Below are 22373 nucleotides of genomic sequence, written 5' to 3'. Positions count from 1 at the left end.
ACCTCTAGACATACCACCTGTCAATGGTATTATTGGATCAATGTCTCAAACTTCCAATAAAGCTTCTTCGAAGTAAAAATCCATTTCTAATGTTGCATCCGATCCTCCGTCGAAACCCTCTTCAAATCCCTTTAAAACCTCTAAGGTTAATGTCGTATAGTCTACCACAGTAGACAAAAACCTCCAAAGGTAAAAAGAAGGGGAAAGGAAAAGAAAAATATGCTACCCTGAAATAAGATCCTCCAAAGTCATCTGCTAATGATGCCTCCAGACATAAGCCTAATTATCCTTGCCTCATTTGTGAGGAAGATCATTATACCAAGGATTGTCCCTGTCGTGCAGAAGTTAGTCGTTTTTCAAAAGGCACACAAGGGACGCTGGCTATACTGAAAGAGCCTTTTCCATCACAGCAAACCCAATTGATAGAACAACCACAATCTTCTACATCCTCAAGTTCTCAGGTTTACATGAGTGGAACAATGCGTATTTTTGTTGCCACCTGTTTAAAATATTATAAAAATCCTCAAAAACTGACAGTGGAGAAAGAAGTTACCGAAACACCTTTTACCTCTACTCTACCTAGTTCTGGTCCTCTTGATATTGAAAGACCCAGTAATGACTCTATTATCTGACCACCTCCCAAAGGGGTTCTTCAAAAATCATCTTACAATATGAATGCACGAGCTACCCAATGTTACGATATTGTCAAAGATTTAGCTCAAGCTCCTTCAGCGATGTCTTCCTTGGAAGTTCTTCAAACGTGTCCAACACAGTAGAAATAATTATTGTCTACGATAGGAGGAATTGATCCTACAGATTCAAATTTGATCACTTTTGACCTGGAAAATCATGTTCCTCATCTTCCCCATCAAATTTCATTTTTAATCCAAGTCATTACTAAAGGGAAGACGATTCATCAGACTGTGATTGATGAGGGTACTTCCACTTGCATCATGGTTGTTTCATGCTAGAAAGCCATCGGCTCTCCACCCCTCAACCAGTATTCGAAAACCTTAGAAGCCTTTGATGGCAGAGGATCTCTTCCTTATGGTATTCTCACAAGTTTTCCCATCATGTTGGAAGGGAAAACTGTCGAATTAAAAGTAGAAGTCATGGATGCAAATTTGAATTATAACCTTCTACTTGGGTGAAGTTGGACTCATGCTATGTTTTGTGTGGTTTCTTCTTTGTTCAGTGTACTTCATTTTCCTCATGAAGGGAAAATAGTTATCGTTGATAACTTGGTTGTTTCCTCTTTTGGTTCTTTGAATGGAAACGTCCCATATGTGGGAAATACCAACATTCCTTATGAGAGTGTGGGAGGGGGACTTTTAAGAGATTCTACTCTTATGGGAGCTTTTTCCCTCCCACCTCCTCATGTCACTTATGTCAACATGATATCTACTATTTATGATCCTTGGAATGTTTCGTCTCCCGATCAGGTTTATTATTTTGGCGATGTTATGTTGCTCAGCCCTATGGAACAAGATTACCAAGATATTGTTTTGGCTTCAACGACTGCTTCTGAAAGTCATACTAGTCTTAGTATGCATCTAGATGTGTATTCACAGTCTCCTTGAATTGGTTCTTAAGATTCTCTGGATCCTTTGAACGAGACATTCCCTACTGACGAGAGTATCATCGAGGTTATGTCTCTTGAGAAATCTTGCTTTAGCTATCGTTCACGTTGTTCAGTGCTTTCACCACTATATTATTTTATGAAAAACTACTGTGATTTCTAATTGCAACCCCATGGCCTATATTTTGATTCGTGAGTTACTGGAGGGAAAATATTATAAATGGATTGTTATCCTTCAAGATTTTGATTTGGAGTTTGCTACTGCCAAATCAAAGAAATCGTTGGTTTTTGTTGAATTCATTTGTGACCTTCCCTCTGCATCCACATCTACTACTTTTGATGAGTATATTCCTAATGAGACTCTCTTTCTTATTAGCACTCTTGACCCATGGTATAGGGATATTATTGTCTATCTCTAGACCCAAAATTTTCGATCAGATTTGTCTAATTTTGAGCATCGCCACATTCGACATCAGTCCCAACCCTATCGAATCATTGGCGATACTTTGTACCATGTTGATGTCGATTCTATCCTTCGTCGATCTTTGAAACTCAAATAAGCTGAGAGAGTTCTCAATGACTACCACTTTGGGGCTTATTGTGGTCACATGTCTGGATATGCTACCACTCAGAGAAACCTTCATGCCAGTTATTTTTGGCCATCTATCTTGAAAGATTGCATTTCGATAGTCCAAAAGTGTCACGCTTGCCAAATTTACAACCATAAATAGCGCGTCCAACCTGTACCCCTATACCCAGTTGTTACCACTAACCCTTTGGTAAATGGGAGATTGATTTCATGACATGTAACCCTCGCTCGACTGGGGGGCATGGTTATATCATCGTTGTCGTTGATTATTTTACTAAATGGGCTGAGGCAATGCCCAGACGTGAAGCTGATGGTAAAACTGCCACTCAATTTCTTTTTAACCATGTCATAGCTTGATTCAGTGTCCCTCAAGCCATAATTACTAATCATGTATCTCATTTCTGCAATTACATGATGGCAGAGCTTATTGCACACTTGGGTTTGCATCATGAAAAATCAACCCCTTATTATCCACAGACCAATGGCCAAGTTGAGGCAATCAATAAAGTCTTGGTTACTATGCTTGAGCATACCATTGGGATGCATAAATTGAATCAACATATTATGTTATTTTCAACTCTTTGGAATTACTGAAATGCAGCTAAGACTGCCATTGGATTCACACCCTTCCAGTTGGTGTATGGTCTCAAGGAAACTCTTCCAAGTGAGTGCGAAATTAATTAATTGAAACTAGCCATCAAATTACTCCCAAATACCTCACCTGAAGAGGAATGCTTACTTTACCTTGAAAGGCTCGATGAAACCTACAACTTCGCAACATTATTAATTGAAGCCCAGAAAAAATGAGTTAAGGCTCAATACAATAAAATTGTTTCTCCTCGTGTTTTCCCTGAAGGTGACTTGGTCTTACTTTATGATCAAGCCAGTGAAAAATTGGGAGCTAGGAAATTTAAATCAATTTAGCATGGGCCTTACATTGTCAAGCGAGTTCTACAAAAAGGTGCCTACAAGTTAGTTGACTATGAAGGAAATTCTTTGGCTGAGCCCCGAAATGGGCTTTACCTGAAGAAGTATTATGCACGATAATCCATATAAATAATTTTGTATATTAGTGTGTGTTTTCATTAGTGTGCAGTGTGACTTTGGTGTGTTATTTTTCTTTTGCAATCCTTTTCCTTTGCTTACCTCGTGCTCTACTTTGTTTGAAGATGCCATCCAACCATTACATTAGTTTTGCTGATGGTGCTTATCGTAATACACTAAATCTATCTTCTGTTGCATGGGAAATTTATGACCCTGATGGTGAGTTAGTGAATTTGCAAGGTATATGTTTAGTTCGTATGACTAACATCATTTCCGAATATAGTGCGGTCATCAAACTTTTGTTAGAAGCTATCACTCTTGGCATTAGAGAATTAATCGTAAAACTTGATTCACAACTCATTGTACTACAAATTAATGGACAATATTCAATTAGAAACCCTCAAATTTTGAGAATGTATTTGCAAGTTCATTTATTGGAATGAGAATTTGATTTTATTACTTATCATCACATTCCAAGATGCATGAACACATTAATAGATGCATTGGCTAATTATGTGTTAGATAGACATTTGTGAAACTTGTAAATCATAGAACATCACACATCGAATATGGTAAATAGGAAAACATGTATATATATATATATATATATATATATATATATATATATATATATATATATATATATATATATATATATATATATATATATATATATATATATATATATAGTGTTTGCAAAATAGTTTGATACATTAAAATAACAAAATTTGTGTTCCAAGACACATGGATTTACAAGCCTACATATTACAGAAAGTAAACTAGAAGTTGGTTATTCGTCCACATGGTGCTTGATGAGACAACTCTGATAACTTGACCCAACAACTAACGCATTCTGGCAGATGCTCCTATTGATAATGCAATGGCACCTCATCGATCAAGGCATACTCTGGAATCCCCCTGGTTAAGCTTTCCAAGATGCGCTCGACCTCGACAATGGGATCTGATCCCTCTACGTATGGTGGAGCATCCTTGATTTGGCGTGCCTATCACCTAGCTATTGGGGAAACCCTTGGAGGTCTCTCTGGTCCAGTATCTGCACAACATTATAAATAAATTCTCAATACACAAAAAAAATAATATAAACTTCAAAAACAGTTTTTGTTTTACTTGAATTAGTCCACTACGACCCTGGAGGGAGTGGAAGATCTGGATCCCCTTAGAAATTCATCCCTACATATGCCCAATCATTGACCATGATCAACTGCTGACGTGGCCATCCAAAAACTGCTGGGGGGAATGAAAGTTATTGATGACCCCCATGTCACAGCGTCAACTTTCCCCATCTAAGCAAACACAAATCTCTAGGAGCTAGCAGATCCACTTCTAGCCATTGATAATGAAATAAAAACACATCTTCCAAGATGAACGTCACCTAAATAGATCTAAAACCAAATTGTTTCATATTTCCCCTCTTGCACTTGGTAAATTGGTGTTTCATGCATGCCAATAAACCTTCACACTAGTTGAATACCACGGGATTTAGGCATTAAATCACATACTGGAAGTGAGACTTTGACACCCCATGCAATGCTTCTGCCCCAGCTATTTGGGCCATAGTGTGTAGTATTTTTCGCAATGGGAGATTGGTGATAGTTTTTATGTCAATCTTCCCACTGTTTCCCTTTTTTTTGTCTTGGACAATGCCTCACAATGAGCAAGTCTATGCTCTCTCCTCTAGATCGTGACCTAGATAAATGCACTTGTTGTCCCTTTCTAGACAACCCAATAATTAAGTAGATGTCGGCAACCTCTATCTCAAGCTCTTGATCCCCAAACATGAACAGTTGGTGATCTACATCCCACCAACTGATTAAGTGCTGCAATAATTCAGGTTGTGCTCTGATCCCAGGGATCATGAAGAATTTGAGTAGTCCACATGCTCGAAGGGCATCTATACATTCTTCATCTGCATAGCGTAATGGTCTTTAGCTTCATGACCCCTCTGTTTCCATTCGATCACCATTTTGGACTGGTTTTTCTGCAAAACATCAATAAACCAACATTTCATGAGCATCCATGGAGAGAAAACTCAAGATTAACTATTTTTTATGGAAGGTTTCACTTCAAATTTTTTACCTCAGTGCCAGCGCATCTATTTTGGAATTTTTTTACATTGCTAGTATGAGTGCCTAACTAGCCTCAGGGTGAGTAGTGCAAGCCCGACGGGTGAAACTAGCCTTGGTCACCCACGATGTAAGCTTTTGAAAACTCTTCCTCACAACCTACCCTATGGATGAAAATGCTTAAAATCACTGCCAAAATGAAGAGAAAGGACAAATATATTACCTATAACAAGTGGCTCGATGAATGGTGTCCTGGATTGTTCATGTTCCTTGCCTGAAAATCGAGGTAAAATAAGGTAAAAATGCTCTGACAATTGCAAATTGGTAAAATGGTAAAAGTGACTTACTTTTTTCCTTATTTATAGTTTTTTTAATAACATTTTACCAAATTAGGGCATATTTCACTCATTTTTTAATATTTTTGCTTGAAATCGGTAATGTGCATTTCCATGTGCAATGACAGGTCATATTTTCTTAGTATCGATGATTTACTTTGGCTTATTCAACAAGTTGTATTTTATCACTTTTTCAGACTCGTAAAAAATAAACAAAAAAGCAACCCCCTGGAGTCATCTTTAAGCTCTTTTCTGACTTTTAAAAAATGAAAAGAGTACTGAGTGCTTGTCATTTTGAACTCATAAAATTAAATGAAATAACGTCTACTCAGTATAAGTTTAACCATTTTCTGGACTGAGATATAATATTGTATGAAAAAGGAACATCTTAGCCGAACATGGCTAGGAGGTTCTCTTGGATATTGATTTCTACCTTTTTGGGTTCAAGAGACGATTTACAAAAAGGGACCTTTATATTTTTCTTTTTTGCTTCTTTTTCAAACTCTCTAAACATGAAAAAGGTGTCGAGTTTCACCTCTGCTAGACTTGTAAAATTTAAATGACGTAGGATATGTCACCATGACAAGACCAAGTTCCTCCTTCCCAGGGCTCGTAAAACTTACTAGGATGGATTCATCTGAAGGGTGAACTTATATGGAAAGCATATGTTATCCCCTTCAAGCTTGCGATAAAAAATATATGGGTACTCACCAGAAATGGTGGGGGAAAAAGTGAAGGTGTCCATATTTTTTATCTTGTAAAGGCAGCATGTCTCTCTTGAACATGACATTCATCTGTTACTCATGTCGGATTTGGGACATCCTCACTTCATCACTTGCCTTCCTGGGTTTCGGAAATCCATCCTGCCTCTCATATGATCATACCATTCCATTATCATGACATTTGATCCTATGTTGAGTCCAATGCTACCAAACTTCGGAGTCATGTTGCCGATATGTTCAAGAGAAGTCCTATCTACAGTTTTTTACTTTTTGTACACTATCTAACTTTATGCTATAGTTCTGAATCATACTTGTTCACTCTACTACATACTTTGTTTCATGTCGATGATGTGGGAGTCATTATGGCCCTCCTTCAGCGGGTCACTTCCTATTGGCTTCAACTCATTATTCGGGAAGATGATCTAGAAACTCCCTTCCAATATCTTAGATCTTGCAAGCCTCAATGGAAAGTTCTTTGCATTCGATGACAAGTTTACATCATTGACCTTTGACTAAATGATTTCACGGGTGTTCGACTTCAGTTCCATTGTTAACATTCATGGATTGTGTTGATTGTACCTTGAGAGCCATTGTCATTATTAGTGTTTTCTCTTGTGCCTATTAATGGTTTATATCATCGACCGGTAATCAGGTTGTTTTCTATCATGTTCAACTACGACACATTTATTAACATGTTAGAATTCGTACATTGATCGGATCGAGACAGAGCGCAAGACCTTGGATTTTGTTTGATAGAATCCAGGTTGTGTGGAGTTATAAGTCATTCATGATTGTATACATGTTTCCTCTTAACAGATGGTTGCAACCATACCGTGGGTCCATCTTTATGATCCTTTCTATTCGGATGGCTGTGACCATACTAAGGATCTTTGCACATGATCCATTTTATATGAATGATTGTGTCTATACCTCAGATTCATAGATGCCTATCCCAGTATTGTTAGGCACGATCATCAGAGTTTTTAGATATGTATATGTATATGCTTGTTTTTCAAGTCTCCTGACAGTGTTGTTCTTGTCCTTGCACTGATTTGTAAACCATCTCATCCATCACTCCCTATTTTGCCTTCACGCTTTAAGGGGCATCTGTTAAACAATATTTTTTCATGTATCATATTCATTTTTTGTGCCATATCCTGGAGTGCCAAAACATTGACTACTGTTTAGAATATCATTCATGATATACAGACCAAAACCTCCTTAACGAATCAAAGGAAAGGTGCCCTAAAATCATTCTGGAGAAAGTTTCCTTAAAACCTCATTTTTTGGCATTAGCGCATTTTTCTCCACTGCCTACCTGTGCTGATGGCAGGTTGTTCAATTAGACACTAGCTCTGCCAGTGCGGGTTTTCATAGGAAAATTCACGTTGAACTCCTTTTGGAAGGCTTTCCCAAACTAGAGGAGAAGCTTCGCTCACTAGGACCTTCGAGAACAATAAGTTTGATATTGGTTGTTGTTGATACGGTCGAGCTCTCTCATTTGGGCCTCTTAATCTTATCATCATGGTATTTCCCCTTGAGATGTGGACCTTCCTCCCTCTTTTTTGGATCCATAACTCCCTCTCCCTTCCTATAAATTCACCCCCTTCCAATGACACATGGTTGGTCATTTATTGGTGCATCCCTATGATGAGATTATGCTTATATGCTTCCCATTCTAGCTTGGAGAAGGAGTGCTGGAAGAGTCATTGCTTGGACTTGGACATCCACCCAAAGGAAGGCCTCAACATCAAGGCATAGGTTGTATTCTTCCCTTTTTATTTTCATAATATATACATCTAATGTTCACTTTCCATAATTATGTAAAACATTATGTGATTAACTTAATGTTCCTTGATATGTTAAGTAGTTTATGCTTGATATATGTTATATATGCTCTTGTGTCTTGTATAGTACTTTGATCTTCCTTGCAGGTTTTTGGACGTGAAGAACGACTTAGGAGTGAGGTCTGGAGTGAAAGATTCAAAGCCATCTCTCATAAACGTGAGATTAGCATTAGAACAAGGTAGGTTCCTCTTTCTCATTGCATTTGTCAAGTATAAGCTAGGAAAGTGAGTATTAGATTGTTTAGTTTGTTGCTAGACCCACTCATTGGTCTAGAGGGATCGCCTTTGTTCGTAGAGGGGATTTGCATTCACAAAACATCCTTAACTGATTCGTTCCAAATAGGGTGTAACAACTTGAGGCTTACGTGATATCCTCCGACCATTCCCGGAAATAACATCAATTATCAATGTGTCAATAGATTCTTGTCCAATAATGAGGATTCATTCATTAGGAAATAACACTTTATTGATAGAATTCATTCAGAAAAATAATAAAATGATAAATGCGTATAGAATACTACTAAAATCCCTACTATATTAATTACCATAACTTAAATTCACAAAATACTTTAGAAAATGATATGAAAAATGAGAAATAACGAAAGGAAAATATGACAAATATGAGACCCAACAACATGATCCAATCCTCAAGGAGCTCTTCTTGGGCTTGATGTGAAAGTACACCTCCTCCCCAATCTAAAACTCCTTAAACATATTGTTCCGAACTACTTGACTTTTCTTTCTGTCCTGTGCTACCTTCATATTCTTCTTGATTACCTACATTTCCCATTCCATCTATGCCAACATATCCAATCCTATCAACACCATGTTCACTAGATCACTCAAACTAATGGGAGTATTACAACTCTGCCCATAGAGTTCCTCATACAGACTCATCCTTAGTGACTCCTAATAACCTTTATTATAAGAAAACTCAACCAACAAAGGGTACTCCTCCCATCTCCTCTACTAATGCATCACATACATCCTCAACATGTCCTCTAATATCCTGTTGACCCTCTCTATTTTTCCATCTGCCTGCAGATGATAAGTTGTGCTGAAGTCTAACTCTGTACCCAAACCTGCAAATAACTCTTTCCATAATCTCGAAGTGAACTTAGCATCCTTGTTTGACAAAATATTTTTCAGAACACTATGTAATCTCACCACATATTTTATGAATACTTGTGCTACATCACTAATTGAATATGTAGATTTCATTGGAATGAAGTATGTTATCTTTGTCAACCTGTCTACCACAACCATGATGGAATCATGCTGTATATATGTCCTCAAAAAACCTATGATGAAATCCGTGGAAATGACCTCCCACTTCCACTCTGGAATTAGAATCGGCTGTAGTAGTCCACTTGGATGCTTACATTATGCTTTTACCTATTGGAAATCCATTCATCTAGACACAAACTCTGCCATTTCCTTCCACATATTTGGCCAATGATAAAACTTCTTCATTGTTTTCAATGTATTTTGGTATCCTGGGTGACCTGAATATTGTTTTGCATGAATCTCTCACAAGATAATCTTCTTGACCTCATTGTTATTTGACACATATATCTTGTCCTTAAAACAAATCAAGCTATCTATTGTAAGATGATAATCCACATCCTGATCACATGTACCCTATTGTAACCTGTGCATAAGTTCCATGTACCAGTCATCATGTTCTCCTACCTGTAACATCTGATCCTATAAGTCGGTCCCATAAGAACTCATAACTGATATATGATTGACTTGTATCCTCCTGCTAAGATAATATTCAACCATGTTCTCTTTACCCTTGATATACATGATCTCAAATTCGAACTCACCGATCATGGCCAACCATCTAGCTTTCCTGGAATTCAGATTCAGTTAGTGAAATAGGTATCTCAATCCACTATGATCTCTCATTAATACAAACCTCCTACCAAGAAGATAGTGTCTCCACATCTTCAATGCATGGATGATTGCTTCCAACTCAAGATTGTGTGTTGGATAATTATGTTCATGTTAATTCAGTTTTCGTGACTCATAGCACACGACCTATCCTTCCTGCATAAGGAATCCACTAAGTCCTCCCTTGCAAGCATATGTACACACCAAAAAATATTTTTTTGGATCTACAATATTAAACACTAGAGCATTTGTCAACAACTACCTCAATTGTTCAAAACTTGTTACACATTCCTCTATTCATTCAAATTTCTTACCTTTTCTCTACAATGACATAATAGGATATGCAATGTGTGAGAATTTCCTGATGAACCTCCTATAGTAACTTGCTAGCCCCATGAATTATCTTACCTCATCCACATTTCTAGGAGTCGCCCACTCCATGATAGCCCTTATCTTTTCTAGATCCACTATTATGCCTTCCTTGGAAACAACATGCCCCAAGTAATGTACCCCTGTCTAAAATAATTTGCATTTACTGAGCTTAGAATACAAATGGTGCTCTCTCAACAATCTCAATACTACTGCTAAGTGTTCGATATGCTCTTCATCATTCTTAGAATATATAAATATGTAATTAATGAATACAATAACAACCTTTTCCAGATAAGGATGCAACACACTATTCATTAAGCACATAAACGTAGTTGGAGCATTAGTCAAACCAAATGGAACTACAAAAAATTAATAATTCCCATATCTAGTCCAGAAATTTGTCTTGTAAATGTCCTCTTCTTTGATGTATACCTAATGATATCTTGATCGCAGATCAATCTTTGAGAACATTGCTTCTCCCTTCAACTGATCAAATAAGGCATCAATCCTCGGCAATAGATACATGTTCTTGATAGTTACCTTGTTCAACTTCCTGTAATCAATGTATAACCTGCGAGTACCATCCTTCTTCCTCACAAACAACACTAGTGCACCCCACTATGATAAATGTTTCCTAATTTATCCCTTTTCAAGCATTTCCTTTAACTGCAACTTCATCATGTACGGTTCCTTCGATGCTTGTGCTACCCCTCGTACTAACTCAATAGAAACATCTACTTCCCTGTGAGGTGACAACTTGGATATCTCTACTAGAAATACATCATGAAACTGTTGCAAGATTGGGTACCTTCCTAATACCTTTGCATCCTCATCTTCCTTACCTTTATCACTAGAAATGTGCATTGCAAATAACACACATCCTTTCATGCGACTGTGCTTTTCTTGCATAGTTGTCACCATTCTAACTAATGTTGCTTTCTTTTTACCATGCAAGACTCTCTCTTATCCATTGTAATCCAAATAACAAATCACATTATCATAACAATACATGTGTGTTTTCTTTAAACGTACTTGCAATTTCAAAATCTTTTTGTCTTTATCACTTGAAACAATGTCCTTTGCTATAGCCTCTAAAGGTTCAGATGGCTACTCAAGTGCTTTTTTTGAGGGCAGTTTCTTTGCAATAGATATAGTGAGGGGATTTTGGGAACATTCACTACTTCAGGAGAAAAATGGAACTTCCTACCTTTCTTATTTTATGATGTATCTATAGCAACTGATCGTCTTTTCACAAAACTTCCAGTTGGTGATTGTATGTCTCTTGCCACAAATGATGGTGTGTCCTTCTTACTCAGAGAATTGGTTGGTAAGTCAATTGTGAACTTTTAAGAATTTATAAATGACTACCATGATTTATTTTTCCTATTTAGTTCCTCCAACACCAATAGTTTATTCAAAGAGAAGTGGAAAAGACTAGGTTCCACTATGCTTTGTTTTCCTTGCACTTTCTCTACCATCTTGCTAAGACTTCTGAACAAATAGAACGGTATATTCAAAGGACTCTTTCTTGTGAAGTGCATCAAAATCCTAAAATGGGATTGATAGATCCTCCCAAATATTCCCTCACAGGTAAAGTATCTTTGGATTTCCTTCAAAAGCTTACTGTAGAGCTCAAGCAAGTATTGTCTAGGTACAATGGCTCCATACCCTTTGTTTTTATATTCACGTTTCAATAAATATTTATAATTGGCTATGTCAAGAGGAATTCCCTTGAACCACTTCTCTCCTTATAGAGGAACCTTTGTTGTAGCTAAAATAGTGACATCTGACTCTGGAAAAGTGGGCCCTGCAACCTTAACATCTAATCCATTGAAGCTCAAGGAAAACTCCTTGGTGAGCTGTAAATTATACCCCTGGATCTTCTCACAAAATATAATGCAATAAACTGTTTAAAACGAAACTCTGCTTGAGGGGTCTAAATTGATCAAAGTGAGGTCTTGAGGTTCAAATCTTACAATATCATCTCCCTTGTTCTTTTTCCTATCTAGAGTTGTCATGATTTTCACGACAAAGATGAATTCCAAGGTTCCTTGAATGAAACTTGGTGTATTTCAATTAAGCACAAAAAATGAGGTAGAAACAATGAAATGGAGCTTAGATTAAAGTTTTGTAACAATTCATAATTAAAAATTTCCATGGGAAACTCAAACAACACAACTCATCTCCCAAACCCAAAACAACAACTAGTGTTTGCATGGTCATAGTGGTAGAATTAAAAACATAGGTGCAACACCAAAAGTGCAGCACATGGTGGGGACATGCTTCTTGACCTTTGAGGAAAGAAACAACTAAGTATGAAGTTTCAAATCACTTGAATGGTATGTGAGGATTCAAAATCAAGGTGGCAAACAAATTGCGGGTGCTTGGTGAGGGTAAGAACAAGAAAACGTAGCACAAAGGAAAAGCACAACGTATCCTCTAGGAAACGCAACGAGCTAAAAGTTTAGAAGTTTACAGGGTTTCAACGCATTTCCTCAGCATCTTGGATTAATTTCAATGACATGCAAAACAAAGGGCTTCAAGAAAACAAAGAATTGGAACCGGGATAAGAAATTTGACCATTAACTTGGAAAAATGCAACACCTATCTTTAACCGTAGTGCCTTCCCTGCCTCCTTTGTGTAGCAAACCATAAGTGATGCTCAACGACCTCTCAATGGAAAAATGAATTTCTTTGTGGTTCATTTAGAAGTTAATCAAGTGTTGAATTCCCATGACCTTGGGTCTAGGATAGAATCTTAAAATCTCTGACGCTACCAAACCAGGAATCTCAACAAAACTACTTTTCACAATGGAATATAAATAATAGTAAATCACACATGCATAGAATATGGAAAACTGTATACAATTTTCAACCCAACTTCATTATATTAACAACATATAATACAATAGTCTAGGGCTCCCATACCAAGGATAATGGCCCTAAGTACAATATACAAAACTGGGGCTTGGTGTCAGTCCATTGACAACTAATCTACCCTCGATAAGATACAATGACCATCTGGCTTATGTAGTTGACTCTCACAACTCCCCTCAGTCGTAGCTTGTACCTACCTAGTCCTTAGGCCCTTGATCTGCAACACTACCTCTATCAACGATCCAAGTCCATCTGGCCACTGGATCTCGGCTATTCAATCTACTCTCTAGTTTTACTGTTAAAATTGGCAACCAGGGAAAAACTTCATGTGGGTCATCTTATTCATGGCTGATAATATTTTTATTAGATTCCTCTCGTCGAGAAGTGTAGGATTGATATAAAGATCATCCGATTCCGATAAGTATTCATGGAGATATGAATTTATTTTGATTATGGAATTATTATCAAGCCGACCTACAACTCATGTAGGCTCAGAAGCCCAACAGTCACATCTATTCACCCACCAACGTTGTGTATAAATATAAGAGGACTTTTCCTCATTTGCACTCACTCATCTCATCACATATCTCTCTCTCTCTACTGTGCAGAAATGAGTCTCTTCTCTACTGCGTTGAAATGGGTCTCTCTCTCACACATGTGAAGCCGGAAGCTGTTGAATTTGAAGCTGCAACTGCAGAAGTAAATATTAACTTGCGTGCCTAAAATATCTCCTCTTTGGAACTGCACAGTAGGTTCATCTTAACCTCCTCTGAAAGCCGCAACTTTTGGTGGTGGAATGAAGTCAATCTGACGAACGGTTTGCAAGATATCGACTGCCCTAGTTTGAAGCCGGAAACTGCTGAAACTGAAGCTGCAACTGCATAAGTAAAGATTGACTTGCGTGGCCTAGAATATCTCCTCTTTGGAACTGCACTGTAGGTTCATCTGAACCTCCTCTGAAAGCCGCAACTTTTGGTGGTGGAATGAAGTCAATCCAATGAACGGTTTGCAAGATATCGATTGCCCTAGTTTGAAGCTGCAACTGCAGAACTAAAGATTGACCTGTGTGGCCTAGAAGATCTCCTCATATGAACTACGCTATAGGTTCATCTGAACCTCCTCTAGAAGCCAAAACGTTTGGTGGTGGAATCAAGCCGATCCGACGGTCGGTTTGTGAGATATCGTTTGCCCTAGTTTGATAATGAAGCCACTAATGTTGATGTTGCTGATCTAGGGTTTGCTACTGCTGATATGAATCAGATTTATTGTATTATTTCTCTCTGCTGAATTATTGAAGATAAAAGAAGATTTGATCAAAGGGTTTCCCCACACATTGTGGGGTTTGTCCCTGGCTAGCCGCCACATCTTGTGTCTCTTGTCTTGGCTTGTTTTCTATCGATCGTTTAATGTTCTATCTGCACTTTACTTTGTGTACATGTGATTGCTAATCGGTGGAATATAATAAGAAAAAGAAGTAAATTGTTATAAGCATAGAACATACCATAACTTAACATGGTATCAGAGCTGAGGTGAAGACAAAGCCCGAGCAAGAGCAAGAGCAATCATTAAAGAGAAGATTGGCAAGGCTATCCTAAAATAACTATGGGGTCCTCAACACTCTTTCCTACTGAAGACAAGATCTGTGAGAAAGTTGACTATCACAGATGGAAGATGTCTATCGATCTAACCCTAGAGGATCTAGGAGTGTTGGGTCATGTAAGAGGCAATATTGTTGAGCCTCCATCAAATGCATCCACTGCTGCCTGGAACAAATGGAAAAATGGAGAAGTCAAAACAATAGAAAGGACTCACACCGAGACGATGATCAAAATCCCTCTGATGGCAAATCAAAGGAATGACAAATTCAACAGCAAAGGTAAGAGGAGAGCTAGGGATCGAGGAAGAGGACAACCATTCAAGAAGGCTAGAAAGTCCAAGATGTATTAAATGCACCTGACCTCAAAAAGAACCTAGTGTCCATCTCGGCAATGGAAAACAAAGGCTACAAGGTAACCTTCAATGATGGCAAGGTACGTATATGGAAAAATAATGTTAAAGATGTCTTTACTCTTGGGTTTAGTGTTGATTCATTATATCAGGTCTATGGAAGTCTGTTAGGTGTCATGTCTTATGACACATCTCTTCAGTCCGAACTTTGGCATCGAAGGTTTGCCCACCTTCATTACAAAGCTCTACCCGATGTAAGACAGATGGTAATAGGGATGCCCGAATTCCAAGTAGAGAAAGAAGGCGTATGTCCAGGATGTGCCAAAGGAAAGCTCAAAAGGGGACCATTCCCCTCAAGCCTAAGCAAGACCTCCGATATATTAAAATTGGTTCACTCAGGCATACCTGAGGTTGGCATTAAGATGGAGATTACTACACCACATACTCCTGAGCAGAATGGTGTGGTGGGAAGGAAGGTATACACTATGATATTTGCACCTGTTGCCAGATATACGACCATCCGCTTGATCATAGCCCTTGTGGCTTCACAAGGATGGAAACTACATCAGATGGATGTCAAGACCGGTTCTTGCATGGTTCTATCAAAGAAGAGGTCTATGTGGAGCAACCTAAAGGATTTGAGATTTATGATTGAAAATCTCATGTATGCAGGTTGAAGAAGGCTCTCTATGGGTTGAAGCAAGCACCCCAAGCATGGTATGAGAGGATCGATAGCTACTTGATGAAGCTAGGATTCACTAGGAGTGAAGCCGATCCTAACCTTTACTTTAAGGTTGAAGATGACAAGCCTCTCATACTGGTGTTGTATGTGGATGACCTCTTTCTAACAGGTTCAGACCCTCTCATTCACAAATGAAAGAGGGAGATGGCTTCTAAATTTGAAATGAACGACCAAGGACTTGAAGTGTGGCAGAAGCCAGGGGAAATTTTCCTATCTCAAGGAAAATATGTGTTAATGATATTGGAAAGACTCGGTATGATGGACTGCAAGCCTGTGACTACCCCGAGGATCTTAACTTTTAGAAGTTATATGGTAGTGATGTCAGACCAGATTTGGGAAATGCCTCTAAGTTTCATAAACCCATTCGCATTGATGTTCTTGGTGAACCTCCATCCGAAAAATATGTTTTGTAGTTAGCATTGTGAGCTCATATTTGGTTGAGCCTCACTGGATTGATGCCAAGAATCTTCTGAGATATCTTTGTGGCACAATGGGTTAAGATACACTGTCGAAGATGTGAGATATACTGATGCTAATTGGGCAGGCAGTGTGGTGGACCATAAGAGCACTTCCGGGTGCTGTTTCACCTTGGGATCTGCTTCAATATCCTGGATGAGCAGGAAGCAGAAGTCGGTGGCTTTGAGCACTGCCGAAGCAGGATATATTGTTGCTAGCATGACCTCGTGTGAGGCAGTCTAGTTGCAAAAGCTCTTCAGTGAGCTGTTTGGATTCACATTGGATACCACTGTGATTCTCTATACAACCAGAGGTGGGATTTGATTATTGAGGAATCCCATATTCATCGATTGCTCCAACAGATAGACATCATCTGGGATATGGTAAGTTGATGAGCAAGGAGGCTACATCGCATTAAGATGATGTACAGGTTGATACACCTTGTCAAAGCCCCGAGGAAAGATCTAATTTGTGATTTTCCCAAATGACTTGAAGTCGTCAAGAAACCCTTGTACAAGGGTCCTACATGTTGCATACATTGAGCTCTGGGAGCTCTGAGGGCTTGCGGTTATTACTAGAGCAACATATGACCACAGGGTGACTCACCCTCCCCTGGTTGGTGCGCACTGGAACAAGATGATTCGCTCTCTTGTGGAACAAGATGATTCGCTCTCTTGTGGAACAGGATGATTCGCTCTCCTGTGTAGCAGGATGATTAGTTCTCCTGTGAGGCCTGGATTGATGTGTTCTCCATGGCAGCCTGGATTGATGTGTTCTCCATGGCGATTGTAGAAGGATTGATGTGTTCTCCTGTGAGGACAGGATTGATTAGTTCTCCTGTCGAGACATCCTACCCATGTAGTCTAGGACTCATGGGAAGTACCTCTCATCTCATCAATGAGTAGGGAAATGAAGTTAGGGACCATAGTAGTACCGATGGATGCATCGTTGTATCTACCGTACTACCTACGCTAGGATGACCTCCATTGATCTAGGATCAATGATACTGGTCTTGGACCAGTGGTAGGAGTTGTACCATACTATGACACTGACTTCGGGTCGGTTGAGACTGGTCTGGGACTAGTGGTACATACTCCGAGACTGACTTCGTGTCAATGCAGTACTGGTCTGGGACCAGTGAGAGTGGTACATACTATGACACTGACTTTGGGTCGGTTGAGACTGGTCTGGGACCAGTGGTACACTCTCTGAAACTGTGATACTGGTCTAGGACCAGTGGTAGAAGTGGTACTTACTATGACGCTGACTTCAGGTCAGCTGAGACTGGTTTGGGACCAGTGGTACGCACTCTGATTATAGCAGGATTGATGTATTCTCCTGTGAGGACAGGATTGATTAGTTCTCCTGTCGAGGCATCCTACCCATGTAGTCTGGGACTCATGGGAAGTACCTCTCATCTGATCAATGAGCGGGGAAATGAAGTTAGGGACCATAGTAGTACCGATGGACGCATCGTTGTATCTACCGTACTCCCTATGCTAGGATGACCTCCATTGATCTGGGATCAATGATACTGGTCTAGGACCAGTGGTAGGATTTTTACCATACTATGACGCTGACTTCGGGTCGGTTGAGACTGGTCTGGGACCAGTGGTACATACTCCGAGACTGACTTCGTGTCAGTGCAGTACTGGTCTGGGACCAGTGAGAGTGGTACATACTATGACGCTGACTTCGGGTCGGTTGAGACTGGTCTGGGACTAGTGGTACACTCTCTAAGACTGCGATACTGGTCTGGGACCAATGGTAGGAGTGGTACATACTATGACGCTGACTTCGGGTCGGTTGAGACTAGTCTGGGACCAGTAGTACGCACTCTGAGACTGACTTTGAGTCAGTGGAGGATGATATTGGTCTGGGACCATTAGAGTTGTACTCATTATGACGCTGACTTTGGGTTGGTTGAGACTGGTCTAGGACCAGTGGTACATACTCTGAGACTAACTTTTGAGTTAGTACGATACATCCTCGATCATTTCTTCTTCTTCATAATTCGGATAAAAGCATAGCAGAACAGAACAATGCAAGAGCAGAGAAAAACAGTACAGATCAGTGTAGGGCAGAACAAGTCAAACCAGATCAAGCAGAATTGAGCAGAGCAGGGCAAGGGTCAAGTTGTACAGGGCAGTGCATTTGATGGATGAATAGTAACGACCGATAGACAGATTGCAGATGAAGTTCTCCATGGTTGAGAGGGAGAGTTAAAATTGGAAACCAGGGAAAAACTTCATGTGGGTCATCTTATTCATGGCTGATAATATTTTTATTAGATTCCTCTTGTCGAGAGGTGTAGGATTGATATAAAGATCATCTGATTCCGATAAGTATTCATGGAGATATGAATTTATTTTGATTATGGAATTATTATCAAGCCGACTTACATCTCATGTAGGCTCAGAGGCCCAACAGTCACATCTATTCACCCACCAACGTTGTGTATAAATATAAGAGGACTTTTTCTCATTTGCACTCACTCATCTCATCACATATCTCTCTCTCTCTACTACGCAGAAATGAGTCTCTTCTCTACTGCGTTGAAATGGGTCTCTCTCTCACACATGTGAAGCTGTTGAATTTGAAGCTGCAACTGCAGAAGTAAAGATTGACTTGCGTGGCCTAGAAGATCTCCTCTTTGGAATTGCGCAGTAGGTTCATTTGAACCTCCTCTGAAAGCCGCAACTTTTGGTGGTGGAATGAAGTCAATCTGATGAACGGTTTGCAAGATATCGACTGCCCTAGTTTGAAGCCGGAAACTGCTGAAACTGAAGCTGCAACTGCAGAAGTAAATATTGACTTGCGTGGCCTAGAAGATCTCCTCTTTGGAACTGCGTTGTAGGTTCATCTGAACCTCCTCTGAAAGCCACAGCTTTTGGTGGTGGAATGAAGTCAATCCGATGAACGGTTTGCAAGATATCGACTGCCCTAGTTTGAAGCCAAAAACTGCTGAAACTGAAGTTGCAACTGCAGAACTAAAGATTAACCTGCGTGGCCTAGAAGATCTCCTCATATGAACTGCGCTATAGGTTCATCTGAACCTCCTCTGGAAGCTGAAACTTTTGGTGGTGGAATCAAGCCGATCCGACGGTCGGTTTGTGAGATATCGTTTGCCCTAGTTTGATAATGAAGCTGCTAATGTTGATGTTGCTGATCTAGGGTTTGCTACTGCTGATATGAATCAGATTTATTGTACTATTTCTCTCTACTGAATTATTGAAGATAAAAGAAGATTTGATCAAAGGGTTTCCCCACACATTGTGGGGTTTGTCCCTAGCTAGCCGCCACATCTTGTGTCTCTTGTCTTGGCTTGTTTTCTGTCGATCGTTTAATGTTCTATCTGCACTTTACTTTATGTACATGTGATTGCTAATTGGTGGAATATAATAAGTAAAAGAAGTAAACTGTTATAAGCATAGAACATACCATAACTTAACATTTACATTAGTCCATCAAGCCATCAACACATTGAGACTCATGTCGTGTTGTTCACAGCTCAGTTACTGAACAAATCTAAATCTACCCATTGTTTCTCCTCAGCTACTTAGGGACTTCAGCCCATTATTATCTTCCTACACTACTCTGATGAATACCAACATAGGGCACAAATGGCTACCACCTATCACTACAAGATGTCCATATCCCACAATGAACATGGGCTAGGAGGACTGCCCATCATCTTCTGTAGATGTCATTCTCCACACACACGTCTCGAGCTCCACAAACTACTCCTAGTTGATAAGACCCTTGAGCTCAACAACTACCTCTCTTAAAAATACCTTTTTCCATCAAGGTGTTTCTCACTGAGATCCAACTTGGACATTATCTTGTTGTCCTCTAGAAGAACATAAGTGCCCAATCACATCCACACTTGGTCCACTCTCACACTACCCTCCAACATTCCACGAGTGACCAATCATTCTTGTAGCATCTGCTCCTAGTTAGGGCATCCAACATCTAGGAAACTCTTCCACATGGCTACTCACGAACTTCCAAATTTTCCTCTCCTAGGACATCATCCATTAGCATCAATTCAACCTTAACACATCAATACAATACATACCTAGCCCATTCCTACACTCGCACATTCCTGCACTTGAGCATTCCTACACTCGTGTTCCTGCACTCACGCATTCCTGCACTTACACATACCTACACTCGCATTGCTACACTCACGCATTCCTGCACTCATGTCTTCTTACACTCACGTTCATCTACTCGTGAATTCCTGTACTCGTGCATTCTAACACTTGTGTGTTCTAGCACTCATGTGTTCCTGCACTCGCATGTTCTTGCACTTGCATTCCTACACTCATGCTACCCACACTTGAGCTGAATTTCTTAATGTGTAGACTATGAAATATGCTTCTTAGTTGTGTTAAATTACTCTCCTCCACCTTATATTTATACACAATATAAAGGGATCCACGAATTAGTGAAAAGACACATCTATTGGCCAAATTTTACTTCAAGCCTATATGACCTGAAAACCAATAATTACTTGTCAACTCAAAACTTCATTTCTCAACCTATACAACTTGAAATTCGATGATTCTTGAAGCATTGGATTCTCCTTTCTGCCCTCTATCATCTCATTCGATTACATGTAGAAATGTGCCTCTGGAATTGCCCCAAACACGATTGGGTGCAAAACCCTAGGCTTGCATTCTAAGCCCACAAACCTACTTGTGGTGCTTCGACCTTCAACCCTCAAACACTAGGGCTTGGAGTACCTCCAAAGCTACACAAAAATAGTCATTCCCTCTTAGCAAGGGAGGTACTTCCAAGACTAGGAAGTAAATATCATTATCCAGCGATGACACTAGCCCATCTGGCATCTATCACTGTAGCATGCCCTGTAGAATGAATCCAGAAATCTTGGTAATGCCTCTACCTCATCATATTTGAACCTAAAGATCCCAAACCTCCATAAGATTGCTCCCTCTGAGGCTAGACTCCCTCTAATCCTACATGATCTCCACTATCTCATTCCTGCAATCGCTCATCCTCCTGGATCAAATACCACTTGTGAAAATCCCACCAATCTCAGATATGCAACATCATGATCCGCTGAAGACTCTAGCCTATCAATCTCAATCAACCTGATCTCGTCCATGCCAAAGAAACCCTCGAGATTTCCCAACCATTCATGACAAGACATAGGAAGTCCACGATCTACAAACCACCACAAAACATATTGATGTGCACCAGGTTCACCACTAATCCATCATAACCCCCAACCCATCTCATCATGTAGTCTATCCAGACCACATCTCCATGTCTTCAACTAAACCCTTTGCTCCATGATCTTGACACCCACAACTCCCTCTGAGTTGCTTTGTTGTGCACTCTCTGATTCATTTTCCCTCAAAGTAGCTCAGATACACTCTGATACCATGTTGAATTTCCACGATCTTGGGTCTAGGATAGAATCGTAAAATCTATGATGCTACCAAACCAAGAATCTCAACAAAACTACTTTGCATAACGAAATATAAACAACAGTAAATCACACATGCATAGAATATGGAAAACTTTTTACAATTTTCAACCCAACTTCGTTATATTAACAACATATAATACAATAATCTATGGCTCTCGTGCTAGGGATAATGGCCCTCAATACAAGATTCAAAACTGGGGCTTGGTGTAAGTCCATCGATAACTAATCTGCCCTCAACAAGATACACTTACCATATGGCTGATGTAGTCAAATCTCTTAGTTCCCTTCAGTCATACCCTATACTTGCCTGGTCCTTCGGCCCTCGATCTACAACACTGCCTTTATCAACGATCCAAGTCCATCTCGCCACCGAATCATGGCTATTCAATCTTCTCTCTAGTTGTGCCTTAGTACATCAAGGCATC

Source organism: Pinus tabuliformis, chromosome 7, assembly GCF_031772625.1.
Source record: "Pinus tabuliformis cultivar Carrire ecotype Pingquan chromosome 7, CPIR1, whole genome shotgun sequence".
Taxonomy (NCBI): Eukaryota; Viridiplantae; Streptophyta; class Pinopsida; order Pinales; family Pinaceae; genus Pinus; species Pinus tabuliformis.
This window is presented reverse-complemented; position numbering follows the sequence as displayed.